We start from the raw sequence: 9,617 nt of genomic DNA on the forward strand, positions 1-9,617 counted from the left end.
ATCGCTCCTCAACAGTCAGCGACTGCCTTCTGACAGCCTGACCAGAGGCTCTGCGTGCGGGAGGCTTCTGGTATCTCTGAAAGAGCGGCTCCAGCCTGGCTTCCAGGGCAGGGACTCTCCACTGCCAGATCTGCAGACTCTCCACTACCAGAGCACCTACTGCAGTTGGGAAAAGCCTCAGATCTATGTCCTCTCCTCTCTGGGTGGAGCAGGCACCATGATCCCTGTTTCATGCACAAGGACATTGATGCTCAGGGACTACGGGACTCGTCCAAGGATGCACCCGAGCCCACGTCCCACCTAGGTTCCCCAGTCTCTCCCAGACAATCCCTCAGAAAACAGTCCTCGGCCCCAGGAACCAGAGCTGCTGACCAGGCCCAGCTACGTAATTTGTGGAGCCCAGTGCAAACTGAAAATTTGAGGCCCTTTGTTAAAAAATTAAGAGGAGGCTGGGCACGGTGGCTCACATCTGTAATCCCAGCACTTTGGGAGGCCAAGGCAGGCAGATCACTTGAGTCCTGGAGTTCAAGACCAGCCTGGCCAACGTGTCGAAACCCTGTCTCTACTAAAAATACAAAAATTACCAAGGCATGGTGGCTGGTGCTTGTAATCCCAGCTACTTGGGAGGCTGAGGCAGGGAGAATTGCATGAACCCAGGTGGCAGAAGATGCAGTGAGTTGAGATTGTACCACTGCACTCCAGCCTGGGCGACAGAAGGAGACTCTGTCAAAAAAAAAAAAAATTATGAAGAGGCTAGGTGTAGTGGCTTATGCCTGTAATCCCAGCACTTTGGGAGGCCGAGGTGGACGGATCACATGAGGTCAGGAGTTCGAGACCAGCCTGGCCAACATGGTGACATCCAGTCTCTACTAAAAATATAAAAATTAGCCAAGTGTGGTGGTGCATGCCTGTAATACCAGCTACTTGGGAGGCTGAGGCAGGAGAATTGCTTTAAACCTAGACGCGGAGATTGCAGTGAGCCAACATCATGCCACTGCACTCCAGCCTGGGCGACAGAGTAAGACTCTGTCTCAAAAAAAAAAAAAAAAAAAAGGATTTCAAGACAATGTCAAGAGACCATCAAACTAAGGATGGGACCCATGTGACTGCACAGGTCATACGCTCATGAAGCTGGCCAGGATGGCAAGTCCAGGACGCCAAGCCAGCCTCCTTCCTGGGTACCGTCCACCTCTTCCCTTGCTCAAGGTCCATCTAGTGGCCAGTTCCTGGGATTTCTCTGACCCGCCACTCCACGCAGGCTGGACATCCAGGGCGTCCTCAGAGAGGTCCACTAGATATTAGGGGACACTGCCCAGTACTTTCCCATCAAAGACCAAGACCACAGAACACTTCCGGAAACGCTTCCAGAGATGCTCAATCCTGCCAGCACTGGAAGTTTGCCTGCCTATTTTCAGCTGAAGAACATTTGCTCTTGAAGAAAATGTAGCAGGGCCGTCTACCTAAGGTGAAACGTACCAACTGACAGATGAAAATCTGACACTGATCAACATTAAAACAATATATAAGAACAAAAGTCAAGGGCATGTTTGTGGCCTCCTAGAGTCCACATCGTGCCCATGATTTGTCTCACTCTGCCCTTGGAGAGCCAGGGGAGGGAACTTCTGCCTTGGCCCACCTGGGTTTGTCCGCACCCTGGAGTCAGGCCACGCCTACTCCCCTTCCAGTCTCTGCTGGGGTCCCTACACGCCCTGTGCTCTCTTCCAGCTTGTCTGAATCCTGCCCTCCTGTCTGAATGCCACGTGGTGGGCAGCTTGCTGGGCTGCCCAGATGCCCCACAGAACTGCAGGGCTGCTGGCCTCAGACAATATGGCCCTCCGCTGTCAGATCCCGCCAGAGACGGCCTCAACCAGAGGAAATGCCTCTCAAAAGCCCACATCTCCCTTTCTTGGGTTCACTCAATGACTGGTGAGCAGTGGCATCCTGATGAGTGACGAGGCAGGTGGAAAGGTCCAGCCCCCTTGCCCGAACTCAGGACAATAATACAAGACCCACTGGGTGCGGTGGCTCACGCCTGTAATCCCAGCACTTTGGGAGGCTGAGGAGGGCAGATCATCTGAGGTCAGGAGTTTGAGACCAGCCTGACCAACATAGAGAAACCCCGTCTCTACTAACAATACAAAATTAGCTGGGCGTGGTGGTGTGTGCCTGTAATCCCAGCTACTTGGGAGGCTAAAGCAGGAGAATCACTTGAACCCAGGAGGCAGAGGGTGTAGTCAGCCGAAATTGTACCACCGCACTCCAGCCTGGGCGACAGAGTGAGGCTCTGTCTCAAATTTAAAAATAATAATAAAATAATAATAATAATAAAAGACCATCCCTGCTCCAGAGCTCCCCTTGGGGTCAGCAGGGCATTCCAAGTTCTCCCTCTGCCCCTCCTGCTGCCTTCCCCCAGAGATGCTGACCCCAGGAGCACTCCCTGATGAACCTCCTCCCTGGCACTCTCCCTCTCAGAGTTGGCTTTCTAAGAAAGCTGACCTGCCTCCACGAAGCCGCGTCTCCCCTACTTGGGGCACCTGTGGGCCCCTCCCACCTCTTCAAATGCCCTGTAACAGTCATCCATTCAGCAGATCCTCATTGAAGGCCTACTATGTGCCAGATGCTGTTCTGGGTGCTGATGGTAAAGCAAAACGAAGCAGACACCCCTGCCCTCATGGAGATCAGGCCTGCAGATGAGCAGGCAAAAAGCAACCAAAATTTAATGCAGTGACATTAAACATCCTACCACAGAATGATACAACAGAGAATCTGACTGTGGCTGGCAGCACCTGCTTTAGATCACACTTTCTCTGGGTCAAGAAAGGTCTCTCTGAGGAGCCACGTCTGAATCAGAGGCCAGTTCCTCGACAAGTTGAGAGATGAACATTAACCAGGCAAGTTCAAAGGCTCTTGGGTGGGAAGGAAATTGAGGTGTTGGATTCAAAGGAACAAAAGGTAAATCGGAGTGAAGCTGATGATGGGAGATGAGGTGAGATGTAGGACCAGAGGGCTGGGGGGGTTGGCTCACGCTTGTAATCCCAGCACTTTGGGAGGCCAAGGAGGGCAGATCACTTGAGGTCAGGAATTCGAGACTAGCCTGGCCAACATGGTGAAACCTCATCTCTACTAAAAATACAAAAAAATTTAGCCAGGCATGGTGGCATGCGCCTGTAGTCCCAGCTACTTGGGAGGCTGAGGCATGAGAATCACTTGAACCTGGGAGGCAGAAGTTATAGTAGTCCGAGATCATGCCTCTAGGTGACACCAGTGAGACTCTGTCTCAAAAAAAAAAAAAAAAAAGGACCAGACGATGCAGGGCCTTGAAGAAGAATCTAGAAGAATCTAGCTTTCTATTGTGAGTGAGGTGGGAGCGTCAGATGGTTCTAAGCAGGGCGTCATGGAATCTTTTTTTTTTTTCTTTTTGAGATGGAGTTTCGTTCTTGTTGCCCAGGCTGGAGTGCAATGACATGATCTCAGCTCACCGCAACCTCCACCTCCCAGATTCAAGCAATTCTCCTGCCTCAGCCTCCTGAGTAGCTGGGATTACAGGCATGCACCACCACGCCCGGCTAATTTTGTATTTTTAGTAGAGATGGGGTTTCTCCATGTTGGTCAGGCTGTTCTGAAACGCTCGACCTCAGGTAATCCACCGACCTCAGCCTCCCAAAGTGCTGGGAATACAGGTGTGAGCCACCGCGCCCAGCCTGGAATCTTTACCTGTTTCAAGCTGTCAGACAGAGAATGAATTCATCACAAGAAATACCTGCTGTTTGGCACGTGAGCATTTCTGGAAGTATTTCTGGAAGTGTTCTATGGAATGGCTGTAAGGTTTTGGGTTTTTGGTTTGTCTGTTTTTTGTTTGTTTGTTTGTTTGTTTTGGCCATTAGGTTTTTTGGTTTTGGGGGTGTTTTTAGAGATAGGGTCTCATGTTGCCCAGGCTGGACTCAAACTCCTGGGTTCAAATGATTCTCCCACCTCAGCCTCCCGAGTAGCTGGGACACAGGCACGCTCCACTGCACGCGGCTGAACATTAGCTTTAACCTGCATTTGTGCAATATCCTGTCTGCTGTTTAGGGGCTAGAATCCAGCACTTGGACTTGTTTGGATCCCCAAACTGCCTTGCTCTGAGTAGGTGTTCAATGAACATTTGAACATTTGATGAGTTGATGCTTCTGTTTTAGCTATGGTCTTCCGGGTTTTGTTTTGTTTTGTTTTGTTTACACTGAGTGTTGCCCAGGCTTGAGTGCAGTGGCACAACCTCAGCTTACTACAACCTCTTCTTCCCGGGTTCAGGCGATTCTCCTGCCTCAGCCTCCCGAGTAGCTGGGGCTGCAGGTGCCCACCACCATGCTGGGCTAAACTTTTTGTATGTTTAGTAGAGACAGGCCCTCACCATGTTGGCCAGGCTGGTCTGGAACTCCTGACCTCAAGTGATCTTCCTGCCTCGGCCTCCCAAAGCACTGAGATTACAGGCGTGACCCACTGTGCTAGGCCTGATCTTCTGGTCTTGCTTCTCAAAGTGTGGTCCTCAGACCAGCATCTGCACCAGCTGGGAGCTTATAGGAAATGCAGAATCCGAGCCCCACCCAGGGCTACTAAATCAGAATCTGCCATTTAACAAGATCCCCAATGAAGGGGTCGCCTGCCCCTCCACACCTGTGGGTGTTTCTCGTTAGGTGGAACGAGAGACTTGAAAAAAGAAATAAGACACAGAGACAAAGTATAGAGAAAGAAAAGCGGGGGCCCAGGGGACCAGCGCTCAGTTTACAGAGGACCCACGCTGGCACCGGCCTCTGAGTTCCCTTAGTATTTATAGATAATTATCTTTACCATCTTAAAGATAAGGGAGTGGCAGGACAATAGGACCGTTTTTAGGGAGGAAATCAGCAGTAAGACATAAGAACAAGGATCTCTGTGACATGAATAAGTTTAAAGGAGGCCGGGCGCGGTGGCTCAAGCCTGTAATCCCAGCACTTTGGGAGGCCGAGACGGGTAGATCACGAGGTCAGGAGATCGAGACCATCCTGGCTAACACGGTGAAACCCCATCTCTACAAAAAAAAAATACAAAAAAAACTAGCCAGGCGAGGTGGCGGGCGCCTGTAGTCCCAGCTACTCGGGAGGCTGAGGCAGGAGAATGGCATAAACCCGGGAGGTGGAGCTTGCAGTGAGCTGAGATCCGGCCACTGCACCCCAGCCTGGGCGACAGAGCAAGACTCCGTCTCAAAAAAAAAAAAAAAAAAGTTTAAAGGAAAATCCTGTGCCTTGAGATAAACCTTTTAGCAACATTGTTTCATCCTATCACATGGGGATAAACCTTGGACAATACCTAGCTTTTCTAGGAACAAAGACACACCCTGCATGCCCAAAATCCATTAAACCTTGAGTTACCACAGCACATGTCTCTTGCAAGGACAAGGTTGGGGGTAGGGTCACAGATTAACAGCATCTCAAATACAGAACAAAATGGAGTTTCTTACGTCTACTTCTTTCTATATAGACACAGTAACAGGCTGATCTCTTTCTTTTCCCCACACCCCAAGAAATCCTAATGAATGGTAAAGTTTAAGAAGCACTTCTAGAGGGCAGAATAACTCAAGGTCCTCAGAGAAACCCGTCACAGACAGCAGGAAGGGGGCAGGGGTTAAAAGAGAGGCAGCCCTTAAGCCCAGCTGGGATGGAAGAAGATTTTGATTGGAGGTAAGAGAAGGTACATTCCAGGCTAAGACAAGGCTGGGAAGGAGGAGGCAAGTGTGAGGGTGGAGGGCCAGTGGTCTGAAGCAGCCAGCCCCAGGGGCCAGCAAAATGAGGAGGTAGAAATTCCCAGAAAGGCAGGAGAGGCCAGCCACAGTGGCTCACGCCTGTAATCCCAGCAATCTGGGAGGCCAAAGCGGGTGGATCACCTGAGGTCAGGAGTTGGAGACCAGCCTGGCCAACATGGAGAAATCCAGTCTCTACTAAAAATACAAAAATTAGCTGGGGGTGGTGGCAGGCACCTGTAATCCCAGCTACTGGGGAGGCTGAAGCAGAAGAATTGATTGAACCCGGGAGGCGGAGCTTGCAGTGAGCCGAGATTGCACCACTGCACGCCAGCCTGGGAGATACAGCAAGACTCAGTCTCAAAAAAAAAAGGCAGGAGAAAGCTCTCTTGGAGAGCAGCCCCGCAGATGGCCAAACAAGACTGGGAGTTAGGTGGCGTGAGGCTGAAAGCTGGCTCTGCCTCCCACTAGCTGAGTGACCTTGGGCAAGTTATCATACTTAACTCTCTGAGCCTTTACAAAGTGAGGATAATAATAGATGTGCCAGCTGTTGGGGGCGGGCAGGAAGATTAAATGAGATAACACATATAAAACGCTTGGCACAGGAGAAAGGTGGGGAGCGCTCAGTAAATGGTAACTGTGATGATGATTAAAGTGCGGGCTGGATTGGGAAGACCAGGAGGGGGCACTGAAGGCTTCTGAGACAGGGAGTACTGCAGCCTGTGTTTTAGGGAGATAAATCCAGCAGGAGCACCAGGGACAAGGACAGGGGGTTGGCCAGAGGCTGTGGGTAGATGGGAGGTTGGTGTAATGGGATTGCGCAAGGTATTGAGAGGTGCTTTGGAGCTCAGAGAAGGGGAAGCAACTGCCCTGGGGCAGAGGGAGGCTGGGGCAGGATGGCTCTGGGCTTCTAGGCTAGGAGATGAGCCGAGGGCAGGCAAGCTCCGGGAGAGACGTGCGGTGGGAAGTGTCTGGCTGGGGTGCGGTGTGGAGGAGGGCTGCAGGGGACAGCAGAGAGGGGAGGTCTGAGGCATGGGAGGAGGATCAGGACCAGAGTCAGAGAAAACCTTCAGCAACAGGGGTTTGTGGGTGCCTCAGGATAGGTGAGGCTGCTCCCAAGAAGGAGGTCCTGAGGGAGCAGTAGGTAAGCTCAGATGCACACAGGGGACTCAGTTGGGGAGTCTCCCTTAAAAGTGGCCACTCTGAGTCACTGAGTATGAGAGGTGACTCACCTCTGGCAGAGAGGAGGCAGGTCAAGTAACAAAGCTGGTGCTTCCTGGGATGCTATCTATGGGCCAGTCCCTGGTTTGCAAATCCCTTCCGTGCATGAACTTATCTAAAGCCCTATGAGGTGGAGCTAGTACTGGCACTATCCCATACTGCAGATGGAGAAACCGAGGCCCAGTGCGGTGGGGGTTATTGCAGACTCTTCGGCCAGGACACAGGCATTTGGCTAAACCTAGTGTTTGTGGCAGGGTCTGTTCTGATTGGCTGATGCCTGTCCTACTGGTTAGTCAATGTTTTGAAGGTCACCCTGGTTACACAGCTGGATGGAGGAGGCGGAATCCCAACCAACCCCTGGGGCTGAAGCCCTGCTCTGAACCACGATCCTCTCTCCGTCTAGCGCCGCAGCGCACCTCAGGACAAGTAATGTGCGTCGAAGGGCTTTGGAAACTGTAAGGCACAGTATAAATAACAGTTTCCTTCATTCCACCTGGGCGGGAGAAGCCTGTTGAGGCCAAAGAAGTTGGGCCATGAGAAGGCAGAGGAAACGCTGCTGTGGGGAACCAGCATTCTCTCTGCTTACTCAACGGGGAAAGTGAGTCAGAAGGGAAGCCTCCCTGAGTGGAGCCCCATGGTCAGCCTCTGGGAGGTTCTCACGTGCCAGACGCCATCGGGCACTAACCAGGTTAGCCTAGACTTGCCCCCAGGGACCGTCCAGGCTCTCTTGCAACTGGCCACCAGGGGGCGCCGCTCCCCCAGCCTTCCTCTTACTGACCCTACCCGGCCGCCCTCAACCTGCTCGCGAGAAACCAGGCCTTGGAAGGAGTCCCGGGGAGCAGGCACCAGAGACTTTGAAAAGTGGCAAAGACGCGGGAGATGTTGAGTGGAGGTGGGAGTTCGTCCCTGCCCCACTGGGAGGGAGAGGGGAAGGGGGGACGGAAGCCTACATATACCCGTTTTCAATTCCCGAACCAGCCCTGCGGAGGAGCGCCTGTTCCCATTTTACAGATGAGGAATTCGAGGCCCAAAGATGTTGGGTAAGATCAAGAGGCTAGGGACACGCAGCGCTGGGTCATTTGCTTCTAACATCAGTTCCCAATGGCACCACAAGCAAATGCTAGCTCATTTGGCCCTGTCGCCTGGCGGGTCCCCCCCTCCCGCGCCCCCGTTGATCCTATGTTCTGAGTCGTGGCCAACACTACAACCTAGTCCCCCCACTGTGTTCCAGCAACAATTCCAGCAGCCCCTTCTCCAACCTGAACTTTCTGGAAGCCTGGACACCTGCTTCATTGTTCTCCAGGGACCCCCATCAGCCACCCACCCCACATCCTCCCCATCTGGGCAGAGCCGGGAGCCCCCTCTGCAGCCCTGGCCTGCTTAACATCCCTCCCCCACCCCAGGGACCCCGCGGGGTCAGGCTTTGCTCCTCGGCACCCCATGGTAGGCAGCAGCACGAATAAACAATGGGACATTTGAACCAGGAAGAGCCTGTGGTTGAGGCCAAAACAGGCACCAAGGTTTTCTCTAAGCTCCTACCAACTCCTTTTATGGCTTCTGGGCCCAGTTCCTTCTTCATAAAAAGTCAGAACTGGAAAAGACTTCGAGTCACTGGGTCCAGCCTGAGCCAACACTTTAATTTTCTACAGAAAAAACCCGTCGTGCCGCCTCCCCCGCTCCAGCCAGGTTTACAGCACCAGGATCGGGCCGGCAGCGTCCTGCACCGGAGGGAAATTCTAGCCCTGGGGCGGGTCCTGGGCATGTCCGCCCGGGGAGGCCCAGTCCCTGCACCTGTAAAATGGGGGGCGGGCCTAACCGTAGCTTCTTCAAAGGCCCCCCGCCCCCAGCTTGAGGTCCTGTATCTAGCCCCGGGGACCCGCCCTAACGAACATCTATTTCGGCCCCCTTGTCCAACCGTTTCCTTCCCTCTGCCCTGAGGGAAGCTCGCGTGTGTGGGCGCACGTGCGTGCAAGTGATCATGTGTGTGCAGGAGCCGGTGGCAGCCGGAGGCAACTTGGAACACGCGTCCGCGTCCGCGCCCGCGCCTGGGTCTGTGCGCGCCCCCGAGGTGCTGGCCTCCCCTCGCCAGCCAGGTGGCCGTGTGCAGCGCCGCGTGTGCCCCGCGTGTATCAGCCTGGGCCGCCCGCCCCTCGCGGCTGACAGCACGCAGTGCGCGGCATCCGGAACGTGGGAGCTTCTGGTTCCCAGTCCCGGGGACCAGCGCCCCCTCCCCGCCAGGGATTTTTTTCTGCTCCAGGAGGCGCGCTCCCGGGTGGGGGCCGAGAGCAGCCCCGCCCGGGCCGGCCTCCTAGGGCGGTGAGTCTGCCGGGAGCGCGCCGCCCCCACCCAGGCGCCCCGATGGGTTTTTCCATGACTGCATCCGGCCTCGGGCCGCCTTTGTTCCCGCCGTCCCCGGCCTGCCCGCGGGGCGGCCCGCCTCTCCCTGCGCGCCGGGGATTTTCCAGGGCTCAATTGGAGCACTGGCGAGCCGCCTCCCCGCCCCCAGCCTCCCGCGCCCCGACTGCCCCGAGTCCTGTTTCGGGGAGCCTAGCCCTCTCTAGACGCGCCGCTCGCTCCCCTGTCCCCGCCTCCAGGACCTGCGTCCTCCCAGCCCCACATTTGTGCGCAAAGTTGACGATCA

This window comes from Papio anubis, chromosome 10, assembly GCF_008728515.1.
Source record: "Papio anubis isolate 15944 chromosome 10, Panubis1.0, whole genome shotgun sequence".
Taxonomy (NCBI): domain Eukaryota; kingdom Metazoa; phylum Chordata; class Mammalia; order Primates; family Cercopithecidae; genus Papio; species Papio anubis.